Here is a 16,330-nt window from a genome sequence, read left to right as displayed (position 1 = left end):
GGGAGCCTGGTGGGCTGCCGTCTATGGGAGCCTGGTGGGCTGCCGTCTATGGGGTCGCACAGAGTCAGACACTACTGAAGCGACTTAGCAGCAGCAGCAGCAGTTGTATTGAAGATGCTCAATAAATGTGACTAAATGTTGCCATTTGCTAGGTTTACTCCAGTTTATTTTTAAGATAGCTAGTAAATTGGAAGATATAAAGAACAAATTAATAGCAGAGAGACACATTGTGATTTTGACATTAATTGTATCTGCACTGTTGGGAAGATTTGCTGAACAACAGTGCTTGCCTTGTGTTGGAAAACTGACTTTGCTATTTAGGTCTGCTGCTGCTGCTGCTGCTAGGTCGCTTCAATCGTGTCCGACTCTGTGCGACCCCGTAGACGGCAGCCCAGCAGGCTCCCCTGTCCCTGGGATTCTCCAGGCAAGAACACTGGAGTGGGCTGCCATTTCCCTCTCCAATGCATGAAAGTGAAAAGTGAAAGTGAAGTCACTCAGTCGTATCTGACTCTAGCGACCCCATGAACTGTAGTCTGCCAGGCTCCCCCATCGATGGGATTTTCCAGGCAAGAGTACTGGAGTGGGGTGCCATCTAGTGGTATTACACTGTCCTCCATTTCTGGGTCTGGCTAGAGCATTCCCATGTCAAGAAATCCCAGGAAGATCTGATCATAAGCCATGGTTTTGGCAGGTTTCTTAAGGAAATTTTGTGTGGAACTTGCTTTGCTGATAGAAGTAGTGCCTTACTTCAGGAACCACAGAGCCTAACGAAATAAGGACAATTAATTGGGGTGAATTTGTTACTGTTTCTTTAACCGTAACTAACCAACTGATCCCTTGGTGAGTCTCCCTAGGAGACTGATCCCCTAGCATTTTGAGAAACTCTTTGTTTTCAGAATTTGCTGTTATTCAGTTGCTCCGTTATGTCTGACTCTTTGCTTTCAGAATGCCAACTTTAAATACTTGATTTGTTTGATATATTCCAGTGTGTGTGTGTGTATGTGTGTGTGTATGTATGTGTATATGTTTGGTTCAACACCAAGCTGTGGAGTCTTAAGAAGAACAGCAATGAAAAGTATGCCATTCTAGTCAGTGAGTTAGCCCACACTGTTTTCCAGTGTACATTTAATGATAGTTTCATATTAGCTCTTCTGATATCAGAGAATGCTGTATAGACAGTGAGCAAGTAGTTAAAGGCAGTCTACCTGATAAAAGGACTCTACATTCAAAAGTAGATGATAAGCAGGCTCATACAGTGGTAAACTACATGGCTGTCCACTGCGTTTCTCATCATATCTCCAGATTCTTTGTGCTGCCAAAACATCAGTGCTAGTAGCTTTTTGATTTTTTAGAGACACGGTTTTCCCAGTTCCAGAAGATACATTTATTTCCACTGTATGTAGGGGGAAATATCTCAAAGGAGAAAATATCTAGGTCTTAACCTTTCAGTTCCTTTGATCACATGTTTGCCAAGAGGTAGTACCACCTTGTTCCAGAGTTGTGAGAACTCAGTGATACAGGGATTATTATAGCCAGGTATATTGCATATATTCTATCATAATATTCATAAACCTTTAAGTTAGTCTTTATTTTGCAAATGAGGAACATGAGAATATGAAACTCAATAGCTTCATCCATATATTTGTCACTAACAAGCAGCACAACTCAAATTCAAGCTCTGACAATCACTAGCTGAAATTCTAAACCACACCTAGGTTATTGGTGCCCAGTATCTCTCTCTCTTAGTCACTAAGTCACGTCTGACACTTGCGACCCCATGGACTGTAGCCTGCCAGGCTCCTCTGTCCATGGGTTTCTCCAGGCAAGAATACTGGAGTGGCTTACTATTTCCTTCTCCAGGGGATCTTACCAACCCAGGAGTTGAATCCGGGTCTCCTGCATTGCAGACAGATTCTTTTACCGACTGAATTATGAGGGAAGCTATGAGGTGCCTGGTATACATACGTTTATTCATTACGCAAAAAAATCTAGCAGTGAAAGAAAGTGTCCTAGAGAATAGGATAGATTTCATGGAATAGTTTAACTTGTGACTCTAGAATGGACCTTTTTTCTTACCAGTTCTTCTAGGACCGACAGGTGATCATCTGTCCCACAGTGAATGTAATTCAGACAGCAAGTTGAACGAAATGAAGATTTTTTTTTTAATTCAAAAATTAACAGTACAAGCAGTTACAGCGTAACTACTGGAGGAAAAAATATTAAAAACATATCAAGCTTCCTTTCCATCCTCAATGATACGAAACTAGGAATCAGTTCCAGGAAGAAAACCAGGGGAAACAACCCCACAAATAAAAGAAAATTAAACAGCATGCTCCAGAACAACCAGTGGGTCAAATAAGAAATCATAGGGAAATAAAAATATTTTGAGACAAAATGGAAAGACAGCAAAACTTAATGAGATGCAGCAAAAGCAGTTGAAAGAGGAAAGTTTATATATGCAGTTTACCCTTGAATAACACAGGTTTGAATACCTAGTCATTTTTTGTAGTACCTAGACATTTTTTCCAAAAGAGTTGGCTCTCTGTATCTATGGGATCCACATCTGTGGACTCGAACAACTTTGGATTGAGTACTGTGTTTATAGCCCGTGATTGGTTGACTCCATGGATGCAGAATCTGCAAATACAGAGGGCTGACCATGGGACTCAGCATCTGCTCATTTTGGTATCCGTAATCTTGGAACCGATCTCCCACTGATACTGAGGGATGACTGTCGTACCACATGCCTACATTAAGAAAAAGCAAGATCTCAAACAATCCAGTCTTTCATGTGAAGGAATTGGATAAACTAAGCCAAAAATCAGAAGGAAACATTTTTAGCATGATGTGTATATAGTGTCAGCAGCAATTATGTAATTTTCCAAGTACCTAATGACATCACTATGATAGTTAACTGGATATTTATTGAGTTTTAAAACAAATTGGGGCCCTGAGATAATCATTTTTTAAAATAAGACTTTGATTAATACTCTGTCTGGAAAGATGTGACCTTGGAATTGAACAGTGAGGATGGCATGCCCATTTGCCAGGGTCTACATATTTTATCTTAATTCTCACCATTATGAATGGCCTGGCTAGGACTTCTTGAATCCTAAATGAGGCCCTCACCATATTCTTTACTTTTCATTTGTGTTTCTTCCAAGGCGTAGCTTCCCAATCACTTTTGGGTTTAAGGTCCACTAATTAGATATAGATAATGTTAATGCAGATGAACTATTCAAACTGATTTTGGAATGTTTTCATTGCGAGCCACGAACATTTAGTCAAAGTGGCATCTTCCAAATTTTTTTTTTCTTAGTTTTTAGTATTTATTTGGCTTTGTTGGGTCTTGGTTACAGCATGCGGAATCTTCAGTCTTTCGTTGTGGCATGCAGGATCTTTTTACAGCATGTGAGCTCTTAGTTGCAGCATGCAGGATCTATTTCTCTGACCAGGGATTGAGCCCAGGCCCCCTGCATTGGAGAGTGCGGAATCTTACCCACAGGACTACCAGTGAAGTCCCAGATTTCTTAGTCTTGATTTACAAAAATAAACAAAGACAACTTTCAGTATTATTATTTTCTTCCCAGTAAGGAAGCTGTAAAATCATGAGGCAGTGAATAGGTATTATCTTCTAAAGAAGCAACAGAGCTAGGGAGACTTAATAAATAATTCATCATATCCCTCACCAAAATCTCTTTATTCCAACTGCAAACTTGAAACTGAAATGTTCAGGTCTTGAACTTTTAATATGCCTCTTAATACCCTTTCTTCTTCTCTGAAGTCAGAATACATTCACAGCCTCTTTATTACTTCAGAATCAACCTTAAATGTGCTCCTTTTGGATGATTCAAAGGAGCATTTTGCAAGCAGTTTGAAATTTTAGCTGCTTTCGTGTATCCATTCATCCATTCAGTGGACATTTAGCAGCTACTGTGTGCCAGGCGCTAATGTGGACAATATGTGGATATCATAGGATATAGAAAATAGAGAAATAAACCTCTCAACTCAAGGCGCAGTATGGGAGAGAATGTCCCAGGTATAAAGGCTGACACTAGTCTCAAATGGAAACTAATGCAAGGGGGTGTAAGGACATTAAAAAATCACCTCCCCCCCAATTTTGACCCAGAAATCTTAAGAAATACAGTCGAAGAAATAATCTTGTGCTGGAATATGTTTGTACAAAGATCATCATATTTTAGCACAACACTGGAAACAAAGACTGGTTAAATAAGTTAAGGACTGGTTAGATGTTGTTTAAATTATTTAAATGCATCACATAGTAGACTATTCTGAAGCCGTTAAAACAGATGCGGCAGAAATGTTTCTCATTTCATAGAAAGATGCATATGGTACATTGTTAAGTGACAGTTGGGGGTTTCAGAAACAGACTCACTTATGTATTAGTGGTTACCAGTGGGGAGAGGGAAGGAGGAAGGGCAAGATAGGGGTAAGGGTTTAAGAACTACAAACTACTACTGTGTGTAAAATGAAGGAGCAAGAAGGCTCTATTGCATGATACAGGGAGATATAGCCATTGTTTTGTAATAACTCTAGATGGAGTATAATCTGTAAAAACATTGAATTGCTGTGGTGTATACCTGAAACTAATATAAGATTGTAACTCCACTTCAGTAAAAAAGTTAGGGTTTTCAGAATCGTATAATGTGGTGCCTCCATTTCTGTGATGGACATCATTTACTCCTATAACATGAGTGCATGCACTTGCCTGCTTAGTAATGAGCTATATCCACCCCAGAAAGTCATCTGTTTCATACGCTGAATAGCATGTACTTAAACATCCATGGGTTCTATTCTGAGGAAGTCAGAGGACATTTGATCCCTTAACATGTCCCAGAAAGACAGAAGTGCACTATAACTTCTTCAGCTGCTAAGAACTCTACTTTGGCAGATCCAGTCCAGCCTGGTCAGAAAAGCTGGGGTATAGTTAACTGTCTTTTTTGGTTCAAATATTGTAGCTACTTCTTTTTAAGCTACCATGGGCTTTAAAAGATTAGCCATAAAATACCTTTACCTCCAGATTTTATATGCAGGGAAACCCAGGGCCAGTGGCATTGTGCTAGTTTGTGGAAGTCAGTTGTGTCTGCAGACACTTTCTCAGGTGCCTACCTGGGATTTTTATTAGTTTAAATGTGCATGCTTTATTCATCAGAGAATTAATTGTCGCCAATCTTTGAGTAAAAGTCACATTACCTTGAGCTGCTCTATAGCACAGTATCTCTCCACTTGTCAGATTCTACCTGCGCTTTAAGATCCATCTCAAATATCTGCTCTTACATAAAGTTTTTCATGACGACTGCTCTTGGAAATATTTTCTTCATTCACTCTACCCTGAGTGCTGTGTGTTGTTATGACTTTTTTGGGCTATTTATCTCAGGTAGTAATAATAGGTAGCAATAATCTTACAAAGTTTCTTAAAAGGCAGGGTGTCTATTGTCTTTTTATATACACCCAAGCACATAATAGATACCTGTTAAATATTGGTTGAATGGAAGATGATAGTGCCCACAAATTATTTTAGTGCCAGACCCTTTGCAAAAATATATTGCAGTTGTTGTTCCCCTAGACCAGTGTCCCTGACCTCCAGCATTTCATGGTTGATAATCTCAGGTGGAACTGATACAATAATAGTAGAAATGACGTGCACAATAAATGTAATTCACTTGAACTATCCCAAAACCATTCCTCCCTCCCCGGTCTGTGGAAAAACTGTCTTCCATGAAACTGGTTCCTGGTGCCAAAAAGTTTGGGACAACTGCCGTGGACAAATCTCAACTCTACAGTCATAAGAAGTTCAGCCTAAGAGGTCTTTCTGAGTAATCTGATTTTGAGGAGGAGTATTAAGAGAAATTATAGAAATGTGATGAATTGCTGCTGCCCAGCTAGAGTTTACTGGTTCTAAAACATTCATCCACACATTCAGCAGATATTTAATGTAAACCTGCTAATGTACCAAGCCTAGTTCTGAGCACTGGAAATACAGTAGTGAATAAAACTTAAGTAGGAAAAGAAAGTCACATTACTTCGGTTGGACAAACAGCGTCATGTGGGCAAAGGTAGATAGTATGTTTTAATCTTTTGTTGGACTCCTCATTTTTCTAACTAGAGCTTGCATATCCTGTGCTGGAAGAGCTTCTTCAAATTAACCTACTATCATTCTTGTAACATACTCATTTATGGGGGCCCATGAATGTGTGCACTCCGTTTGATCTCATCAAGTATTTCCCCCAAAATAAAGAGTCCAATTATCTCATTAGTGGATGGTTTGTTTCTATGGGTAAGTGCCAGCTTGTGATGATTCCATCCACACTTGTACCACATTAATTTATTTCCCATTTAATCGATGTTTAAATTGAACTGCGATCAGATAGAACAAAACATGCAGTTTTGCTTAATTATCGTGGAGCAAGTGGAAACAGTCACAGAAGTTTAGCTTAGAAACCTTACTGCAGAAGCACAGATGGTTTAGGAGATGTTGATAAAAAAATGTCTAGGAATGAAACCCTCTATAAGCACTATATTAAATTCCCAGTGCCTGCATGATAATTAACTTTGCATTAATTACTCTAAGTTTTCTTCTGCTGTCTACAGCTCTGAGTAAAATTCCTACAGATTGAGCAAACTGTCAAGGCACATCTCGTCATGGTACACTAACTGAAATCATTAGATTGTTTCAAAAGGCATTTCTTTCCAGACTTGTCTAGGTGGTAAGTTCAGTATTTATAGCTGTTCCTCTGTGATTCTCTAACCTTTTCTAAGTCACTGTTGTGGAAGTGAGGATTTGCCTTGTGGCAAGATGGGCTACTTTGGAAAACATTTTAGATGGAGGCTTATCTAGAAACTCTCTAGATTAATAGTTGCACTTGCTGATTTTATTTCCTCTAAACTACCAAGAGACTGAACAAAATGTTCTTTAGGCAAGGGACATCTGAGCTGTAGTGGTTTGAGAGCTACCTGTCTTAAACATTTTTTTCCTCTTCGGTAAATCATTGAAAATACTGTTGAAGTCTCACTTTGTACACTGTCACCCCATTTCCTTCCTTCCATCCCCAGGGAGCCACTATTCCAAAGTGGGTGTGTATCTTTCCAGGCATGTCTTCATAAGTGCGTGTCATTAGTGTATGTTTAGTTATATACGTGGTGATTGGACTAGTAGTCATTAAGGAACAAATTAGATTGAACTGGTGGAGTCTGTACTTTTAGGTGCCAGGTGGGGGCAGTAGAGGGTTGCTAGACTCAAGAGTCCATGTAGGGTAGAACCATGCAAAGGTGCTGTGCTGACAAACTGAGAGACTCTGAAAAGGTAGAATGTCAGCAAAGGGGTCAAAAGGGGCTATACTCACTATAGATCCAGGGATTAGATCCTGGATCCTGGCTAGGAGGGACTGAAGCCAAGGCCATCTATGGGAGAGAATGCTGCTTTAAAAAATGAAAGTTCTGATACAGCACAGCTTTGAAGTCACACCATGCTGTTTGAATCCTGACTCTGAATTCAGGCATGTTACTCGTGCTTTGTAAGACTTGATGATAGTAGTTATTTTTTCAGCTGATGCATATAAGAGCTTGTCATATACACTGAATGTTCACTGTTATACTTTAATAAATCATTGGGAAAGCATCAGAAGTGGTCTCTTTCCTTTTGAAGCAGTAGATATAGGCTACAGGTCTTACCATGCACAGCTGTTTAAAGCAACCTATACAGAGCTTGAGATGCTCCCTTTGGGCTTAAGTCCTAAAAATTTCCACAGAATAAAATATAAGTTTCAACTTGTAGGTTGTGAATATTGTTTAAGTCAACAAAACTTTCATTTAGCTTTTAACCAACCTTTTATGATGTATATATTTTGTGTATTAATTAAATACTTTGTATGTTGGTACAGCAACACAAGTATATAATAAACTCATGCATGTGTATGTATTTTGAGAGTGAACCAGTTTTTTTAGTGATGAGATATGTGTAATCACAGAACTCTGCAGATAACTGCTATGTGGCTAGTCTAGGTATGCAAGGTCGAGATCACAACAATGTTGTCTGGGGCCTTCACTCTGTCTCTCAGCTCTTATTTTGTCTGGGGCCTTCACTCTGTCTCTCAGCTCTTATTTTGGGCAAGATGGCAAATGGAGGCCTAAGTCATACTTTTCCAACTTAACACCCAGAGGCCAGACTGGCAGTAGCAGAAAAGTCCTGGGGAGACAGATTTGGTTGGGTTCCATTCCATAATCTGAGCCAGTCACTCAGGCCAGGGAATGGAATATTCTGGCCACTTGGATTAGATCATATTCTTGGGGAAAAGGGATGATATGAATCAATCCTAAGGGAACCATATGGCAAAGGTGTCCCCCAGCAAAGAGGAAGGACACACAGGGAAGTGGGCAGACAGGACACATAGCGGTCTGGGTGAGAGTGGGGCTTACTACCCCAGGACAGACCGCTCAGGAGAGGAAGGGTCCCATCTAGAAGTGTTCAATCCACATGTGGGCGTGAGAAACAGAAATGAGCTGCTGGGCTTAGTCATCGGCCAAGGAAAGTTTTATGTTAAATGTGCATAAAGGAACACTACCGAGCCTAGGTGAAGATGGTGTCTGATACCCACAAACAAAAGGCTGGGATGTAATTTCTCTTCAGGACTTCCTGTACTTTGTCTGATTGTGTCCTGTGATGTGCATCAAATTAGAGACTTTGGGATCAGAGTGGCCTTGATTTTCCATCTTAACTCTGCCACATGCTAGCTGTGTACATGCTGCCCAATTTACCAGAACCTCTGAATCTCACTTCTGTCATTTATTTCTCTCTGGCAGAGTTGTGGGGAAGATGAAATGAGAATACCTATCATAGTTCCTAGTGCTTGATAAATAGGAACTATTATGGTGATGCTACTGATGCTTTTGTTTTCCTTTCAGCCAGTTTGGCCAAATTTCTGTGGTGAAGGATGTAGGACTGATTCATCTTTGAAACCTCACTGAGCCCCCAGAGAGCCTGGCATGTAGTAAATGTTCAATAAATCCTTGTTGAATGATCAATGAGGGAGGGACTGTAGCTTATTCTGTGTCAAATCATTACTGAGGGACTCTATTATGAAATGCTGCTTAGACTTTCAGCTCTACTGAAGGACAAATTAGTCTTTGACCAAGAAAATTATTTCTTAGTGGTTTCCCTCTTGCCTTGTGAAATGTCGACCAATATTACTACAGGGAAGCTTCACTGGCTTTGAGAGCACATATTAGTATTTTTCATGGCTTCTTCTATTGCTTTATAAAAATATTTTGATCTGAATTCCCACACTGATTACACAAGAATAAACTGAATAAACTGTTCTCATTAATGTCAGCAAAGACCCTCCTCCCCAATCCCCCCCCCGCCCCCCCGCCCCGCCGGAAGGGATGAAAAGGCTGGCATGACTTGGGATTGTCTGGGCTACTTGGAAGAATAACTTGGGAATAAAGGTTATGGGTTTTCTCGAGCCAGCTTCGAACTACTGTGACTCAGTGTGGAGGAAGTTGCCATGGAAAATAATTATACAGGCTGTTCTTAGGACTTCCCTGGTGGTCCAGTGGTTAAGAACCTATCTTTCAGTGGGGAACATTGGTTTGATTTCTGGTCTGAGAAGATCCCACACGCCACTGGGCAACTGAGCTTGCTGGCCACAACTCTTGAGCCTGCATGCTGCAATTAAGACCTGATGCAGCCAAATAAATATTAAAAATAAAAAAAGACAGGCTGTTCTTTTGGGAAGTAGTGACCAAGAAAGGGGGGTATACATTTGCCTATATGCTGCTGCAGGATTTTTTTTTAATTGGATTATAGTTGACTTACAATGTTAAGTTTCAATGTACAGCAAAGTGACTCAGTTACACATATTTATCCCTTTCCCATTATAGTTTGTTACAAAATATTGTATATAGCTCTGTGCTATACAGTAGGACCTTATTGTTTATCTATTTTATATATAATCGTTTGTATTGCAGGAATCCTTTTTGACAGCTTTATCTGCCCAAGAATCTGTTAGGCTGGAGCTTTTTCCCACAGTGAATAAAGAGGGTAACTTTCCCATAATACTATCAGAACTTCCAGCCTCTGAAAGTTATAGTCATCTGGGCTCTCATCTCAAACCCCATATTCCGTGCTTACTGAAGAGAGAGCAATGACACTGGAAGGGCTGGCTAACTGCCCAAAGAACACTCCTGTCACCTTGGTTTTGAGAATAAAACAGACGAAGTTGGTGATTTCAGGGATAATTACTGACTTCAACCAAAGTCATTTTGGACTTTGTGTTTAAAGATCAGAAAGATTCTACCTGGGACTAGGAAGCTCCTTGATTTAGTCCTCAGAGATGTCATCCCTCAGTCCAGGCACTGAGCAAGATAGAAAAGACTGAATTAAAACCATGAAACTGATGGACAGTATTCAGAAGTACAATTCAGGAATGATGTCATCAAAACAGTATCATAGGAGACCCCAGCCTCTGTCTCCCAACAAAGATCAAAAATTTGACAGCTATATATGAATAGAAAGAGCTCTGAGAGAGCTCTGGAATCCACTTAAACTTTAGCAACACAGTTGCATAAAACCCCTGAGAATAACAGCTCAGAAAGGGGAAGAAGACAGTTTCATCGTTTGTGTACATCATCCCATCCCCAAGCTGGGACTGCTCAGCACCAAAAATGAACTTCCCAGGTAGGTAGGGCTAGCTTGCCTCAGGATAGGTCGTGGGGGTGAGTGACCAGTTTCCCCAACCTTTCAGGACACTGCATGAATGTCCTCCACCAGTTTCACCCCATTCCAGCCGGCAGGGCCAATTCATACAGAGATGGCCGGGAACAAAGAGGAGAAGCAGGAGCTGCCAGGAGTAACCACGCAGCCAGAGTAATTATAGCTCCCAGTGACCTCATCTGCAGACAAACACGACAGCTTTCTCCACTGGAAACCAAGGGCCAGCAGAGCTGCCTCTGACTCTCTGCAGATTTCATGGCTTTTGACCCACAGGTATTCACATGTTCACTGATGCCAGCTGCCCGAGTCCTTCTCCATTCACACCCTACAGCCCCGGCCCCCGCTGGGGCCCAGGATCTGTATTGGCAGCCATCCCAGGCCTGTGAGGCCACTCAAGTTCAAGACATCAGCCTAGATTCCTGCAGCTGAACCCCTCTGCCGTGTGTGCATTTAGGGAGAGCCCCTTCTGCTGTGTACTGGCCTCACACTCATCACTGGTCTCCACTACTGTGCATGTGTCCAAGGGGACATTGTCCAGCCATGGGAGAGCACACCAACTGCCAGACCCCTCTGCAAAAAAAAACAGGTGCACTTGTGGGGCTGAAGAAGGCCTTGTCTTCTGTCACTGCTTGCACTCTGCTCACCTGCTGCTAGCCCTTCCAGCTGTGCGCCTGCAGAGCCCTGGCCTGGTCCCCATAGCTGGCTACCACTGCTCTGCATCAGTGGTGAGAAGCAGCAGTCAAGGCCTGCATGATGATAGCAGGGCACCTGCAGCTGCCAGCATGCCTGTAGTTGGCTCCAGACTTTTCTGTCGGCTCTGTTCCCCACCACTACGTGTGTGTCTGTCCACCAGCTCTGCCACTACACAGGCCCCTGCAGCTGAGGGTGAGCTCCAGCCACTGCTGCTGCTTGCCCTGGTCCCTGGCTGCTAGAGTAGAAGGCACCGCATCAGACCTCGATAGCCCTTGCAGCTCCTGGACAGCCATGGTGCTCACCGCACTACACAGCTGTTGATGATCTGGATCCCAGGAATCTGAGTAGAAGGTTTATCACAGTCCCCTGAACCCAGTGTGCTATCCCATTCCCCCAACACGTGGTGCTCTGCACAGTGGACCTGGGGTCACAACATGCTCCAGTATGTCCCTGAAAGAAAGTGAAAGTGTTAGTCACTCAGTTGAGTCTGACCCTTTGTGATCCCATGGACTATAGCCTGCCAGGCACCTCTGTCCAAGGAATTCTCCAGGCAAGAGTACTGGAGTGGGTTGCCATTCACTTTTCTAGGGATCTTCCCAACATATGGATTGAACCCGGGTCTCTTGCACTGCAGGCAGATTCTTTACTGTCTGACTCATTGGAGAAGAGAGTGACTACCTACTCCAGTCTTTTTGCCTAGAGGATTACATGGACAGAGTGTGTCCCTACCTGCAGGTAAAAGTCTTCCCTTACCAAAGTTAGTTCATAAAATCTGGAAGATGTGATTGCTTCTTCAAATGTGCAGACACCTATACAAGGCTACAAGAACCACAACCAGGAAGATAGGACTCCACCAAAAGATTACTGTAAGCCTCCAGTAAATAACACCATGCTTCCCCCCCAAAAGGGAAATTCGGGAATTTCCTAATGAAGAATCCAAAATAATTGTTCTAAAAATGTTCAGAGAACTATACAAGAACACAATTTAAGGATATCAGGAAAACAGTACAAGAACAAAATGAGACATTCAACAAAGAGAAAACATAAAGAACCAAATAGAAATTTGGGGGCTAAAGACTTTAATGACTGAACTGGGGGAAAAAAAAAAAAAGAAATCAATAGTATGCTTTACCAATAAACCTGAAAAAGCAGGAAGGAATCATTGAGCTTGAAGGTAGATCAATTGAAAATATCCAATCAAAGGAGCAAAAGGGAAAGAACAAAACGGGATTGGATCAAGACGGCAATGTAGGAGGGTCCTGAACTCACCTGCTGGCGTGGACATACCACATCTACAGCTACGTAGAGAATAGTTCTCTATGAAAGAAACCCCAAACTAGCTGAGCAACTCCTACACATCAGCGAGGAAGGAAAAACTCACATCATTGAAGAGAGACTGACACAACCTTTCCATGAATCCCACCCCTGGCACAGTGACTCACAGTCAGGAGGGAACTTACAACTCTGATTCTCTCTGAGGAACACAGGGTTTAAAATTGCCACCCCAACTTGTAAGAGCTGGAGCTGAGAGACTGGGACCCTAGAGCATGTAGCTTTGAAAGCCAGCAGGGCTTGCATGCATGAAAGCCACAGGCTGACAACTGGTCTTAAAGGGTTGGGCAGGGCACTCCCAAGCCCCAGTGCCAAGCACACACCTCACCTAACCCACTGCTGAATCCTTGTACGTGCTCCTGAATGCCTCTGTGAGATAAACTCCAGTAGGTAGGGAGTGTGGTTAGGAAATAGATGATGGCTGGTTGGCAAGTGAGAAGCCAAAAATGAGCTATAGCACCACCTTCTAGAATACAAAAGGCAGGTTTCAAATGGCCAGTCTGGTGAATATTAAGAACCAGGTAAAGTATAAAAGCTGAGTTAACATGTTTGCTACTTCAGAGGCAAAAGGCAAAAGCAGAAGTAACTGCAAACAGTATGAAAAATAGAGGAAATACATTATCACTAAAAGAAAATAGTTCTTCCATAGCTAAAAACTCAAAGGCATGGAATATTATGGTCTAAATGGTGAAGATTTGAAATAACTGTTATGAAGAAATTCAACAAATTACAAGAAAACTCAGAAAAGGCCATTCAATGAATAATGAATAAAATTAATGGACAGAAATTCTTTACCACACAGAATGAAAATATAAAAAAAACTAAATGAATTCTGGAGCTGAGTGATTCAGTGAATGAGACTAAGTGTGCATTACAGAGCATCTGTAGCAGGGCAGAGCAGATGAAAAAAAGCAGCAGCAACTTGGAGGATAGGAATAGAAAAGTAGTTCTCGCTCATCTTCTAACTGTATTAAGATTAAACAAAAAAAAAAAAAAAGGAAGAAAGCCTATAAGAGCTGTCAGTTTCCATCAGAGGGGCAAACATCTGAATAATTGGAGTTCTGGAAGAGAAGGAGGAGGCAGAGAGTTTTTTATTTGAAGGGAAAACCCATGTGAAAGAAAATAGTGAAATAAACCTATTTACAAGGATGATTGGGGTATTTCCCATCAATGAAGTATCAAGAAACAATTTCAGATTACACACCTAGAAATGGGTGAAGTATGATTTAGATTATGGAAATCTTTGGAAGTAAGTTTCTCCATTACCATGAGATTCCACTCAGAGATGGTAATCTGGTATTTGTACAGAGCTCTATAAAGTTTTCAAAGCATTTTCATACACTTCTCTCACTTTAGGTATACAGCACTCCTGAATGGTCTGTAGAGCACATATTCCCCTGTGACAGATAACTGAAACTCACAAAGGCCCAATAGACTTGCTCAAGATCATGTATCCAATTAAAGGCAGAGCTTTGCCCAGAAGCAGATTCTCAATACATTTTCTCTAATTCTGTTTTAGCATGACCAGCAGATGTCGTCTTCTCCTTTGACCTGGACCAGTTTTTAGATGACGCAGATGTTCAGAAAAGGGGCAGGATCTGCTTTGGTGATGATTCCAGCCTATTATGGTATTTAGAGGAATAGCTTGGGGCTAACAGTGGGAGAATGGTGACTGCTGCTTCTTTCCTATGGGAGGAACAGGACAGTTTAAATTGACTTGAAGGTGAACATTTCTTCCTTAAAATCTTTGTTTTGTAAAAAGAGAAACCATTTGGTTGTAGCCTCTTGCAGGGTAATTATGGCTTGAATCAATTGAGCTCTTGGTGGATAGTTTTATTTCCCCAAAATTATGCTTGGAGAGTTTTAAATGACCACACTTTCTCAAAATATCAGAAGTAGAAAATGAACAAAGCAAATTTCAATTAATTTTCTGGATCTAATATTGCAGTGATGTTTCTTAGTTGAATAAAAATATATTTACTCAGAACGTAAGTACATAGGAGAATGGTCAAAGACAGCTATATTGGAATTAAGGCTTTATGTTTCTTTTATTATTTATTTTTTGCACCAACAGATACTCACTAGGTAATATTTTCTGTGAATCATATCTATGGGTAGCACAGGTATTCCTAATTTTTGGAGGGCTCTTGTTTTCAATTTATAAAGCTACCTTAGAGTGGGCTAGAGTTGGGAGTTCCTGTCTTCTGCTAGGGGCCATTTACCATAAGGGCAATCAGTGTTTCACATCCAAGAAGGAACATTTGTTTGTAGTAATCACTGCCATGGGACTTGGGAAAGTGTTTAAGGTAAAACAATATTCATGATTCTCTGTTTTTCCTCAAAACCAAGAGCTGTTTCTCATTAGGTATTCTTCCAGCAACACAGGCAGGGGACTGACCCTTACTATCTCAGTCATTTCTTCTGAACTAGACTTCAGATTTTCTCACCTGGTTCATGACTTTATGGAGAACCTTGAAAGACTCCTCTTACTTGGCTTGATTCTCAGAGTGGTCTGGATTCTGCTTGTGAGTTCACCTGGAGTGGGGGAAACATTGGTCATAAAGACTTGTATTCCTCTGGGTCAAATGAATTATACAGAGTATATTTACTGAGAATAGCAGAAAGTATCTTAACTGGCAGTTATGGACCAAATCATGGTCCTGGGTTGAGGCCAGGACTTAGAGCTGGAGAAGGCTAAGGTCCAAGGGCTGAAATGATACTATAACCAAGAAACAGAGTCAGGAGCTGGGAGACTGAAGATAATTTGGTAGTTGAGTAGGAGGTAGGTTCAAGTATGTGATTTAGGATAGAGGCTGTGAATAAGAAGACTCTCTGGAAGCCTACAGAGACATTTTGGAGAAGAGTTCAAAGAAAAGAGTAACTGCATTGAAAAAAAAAATCTTCTAAGGAGAGAGTTGAAAAACACCTCCTGTATGGGCTCAACAGTGGACAACCATTCAAGTCGATGATGGAGACACTGCTTCTGAGTTAACTGCAACCAGACATCTGGAGAAGATGAAACATGAGAGGATCAACATGATGGCAAAACCGAGCTCTGGTACTTCCCTGGAGGTCCAGGGGTTAAGACTCCATGTTTCCACAACAGGGAGCGCAGAGGGCACTGGATCCCTGCCAGGAACTAAGATCCCACATGCCACACAGCTTGGCCCAAAGGCCCCCTCAAAACAACCCCTCAAAGCAAAGAAACCAAAACAGAACCCCCCCTCCCCCAAATAAACAACAAAACCGAGCTCTGGGTAAACACAGAAGTGAGCCTAAGTGTTCTTTTTTTTCAGGTTCTGTGTGAGATGTGAAATACTCTGAGCAGGGATTTCATTCTCAATTAGGCTTGAGGCTTTTCTAAACAAAAATTCACCAGATTGGAGTCACTAGCAATACACAATCAAATGGTTTCGACTCTCAGTGAGGTAGACAGCTGTCTCTGGATTTTTCTAATGTCTCTCCATGGACTGTCCTCTACAGAACTTCCCTCAGCCCATAAAGTTGAATGCTTACTCCTTTAAGAGGGAAAAACAGGATTTTCAGTAAAGCTTTTCTCTCCTCAACTCCTCA

Source organism: Oryx dammah, unplaced genomic scaffold, assembly GCF_014754425.2.
Source record: "Oryx dammah isolate SB20612 unplaced genomic scaffold, SCBI_Odam_1.1 HiC_scaffold_26, whole genome shotgun sequence".
NCBI lineage: Eukaryota > Metazoa > Chordata > Mammalia > Artiodactyla > Bovidae > Oryx > Oryx dammah.
The sequence above is the reverse complement of the archived record's forward strand: the minus strand, read 5'-3'. Positions refer to the sequence as shown.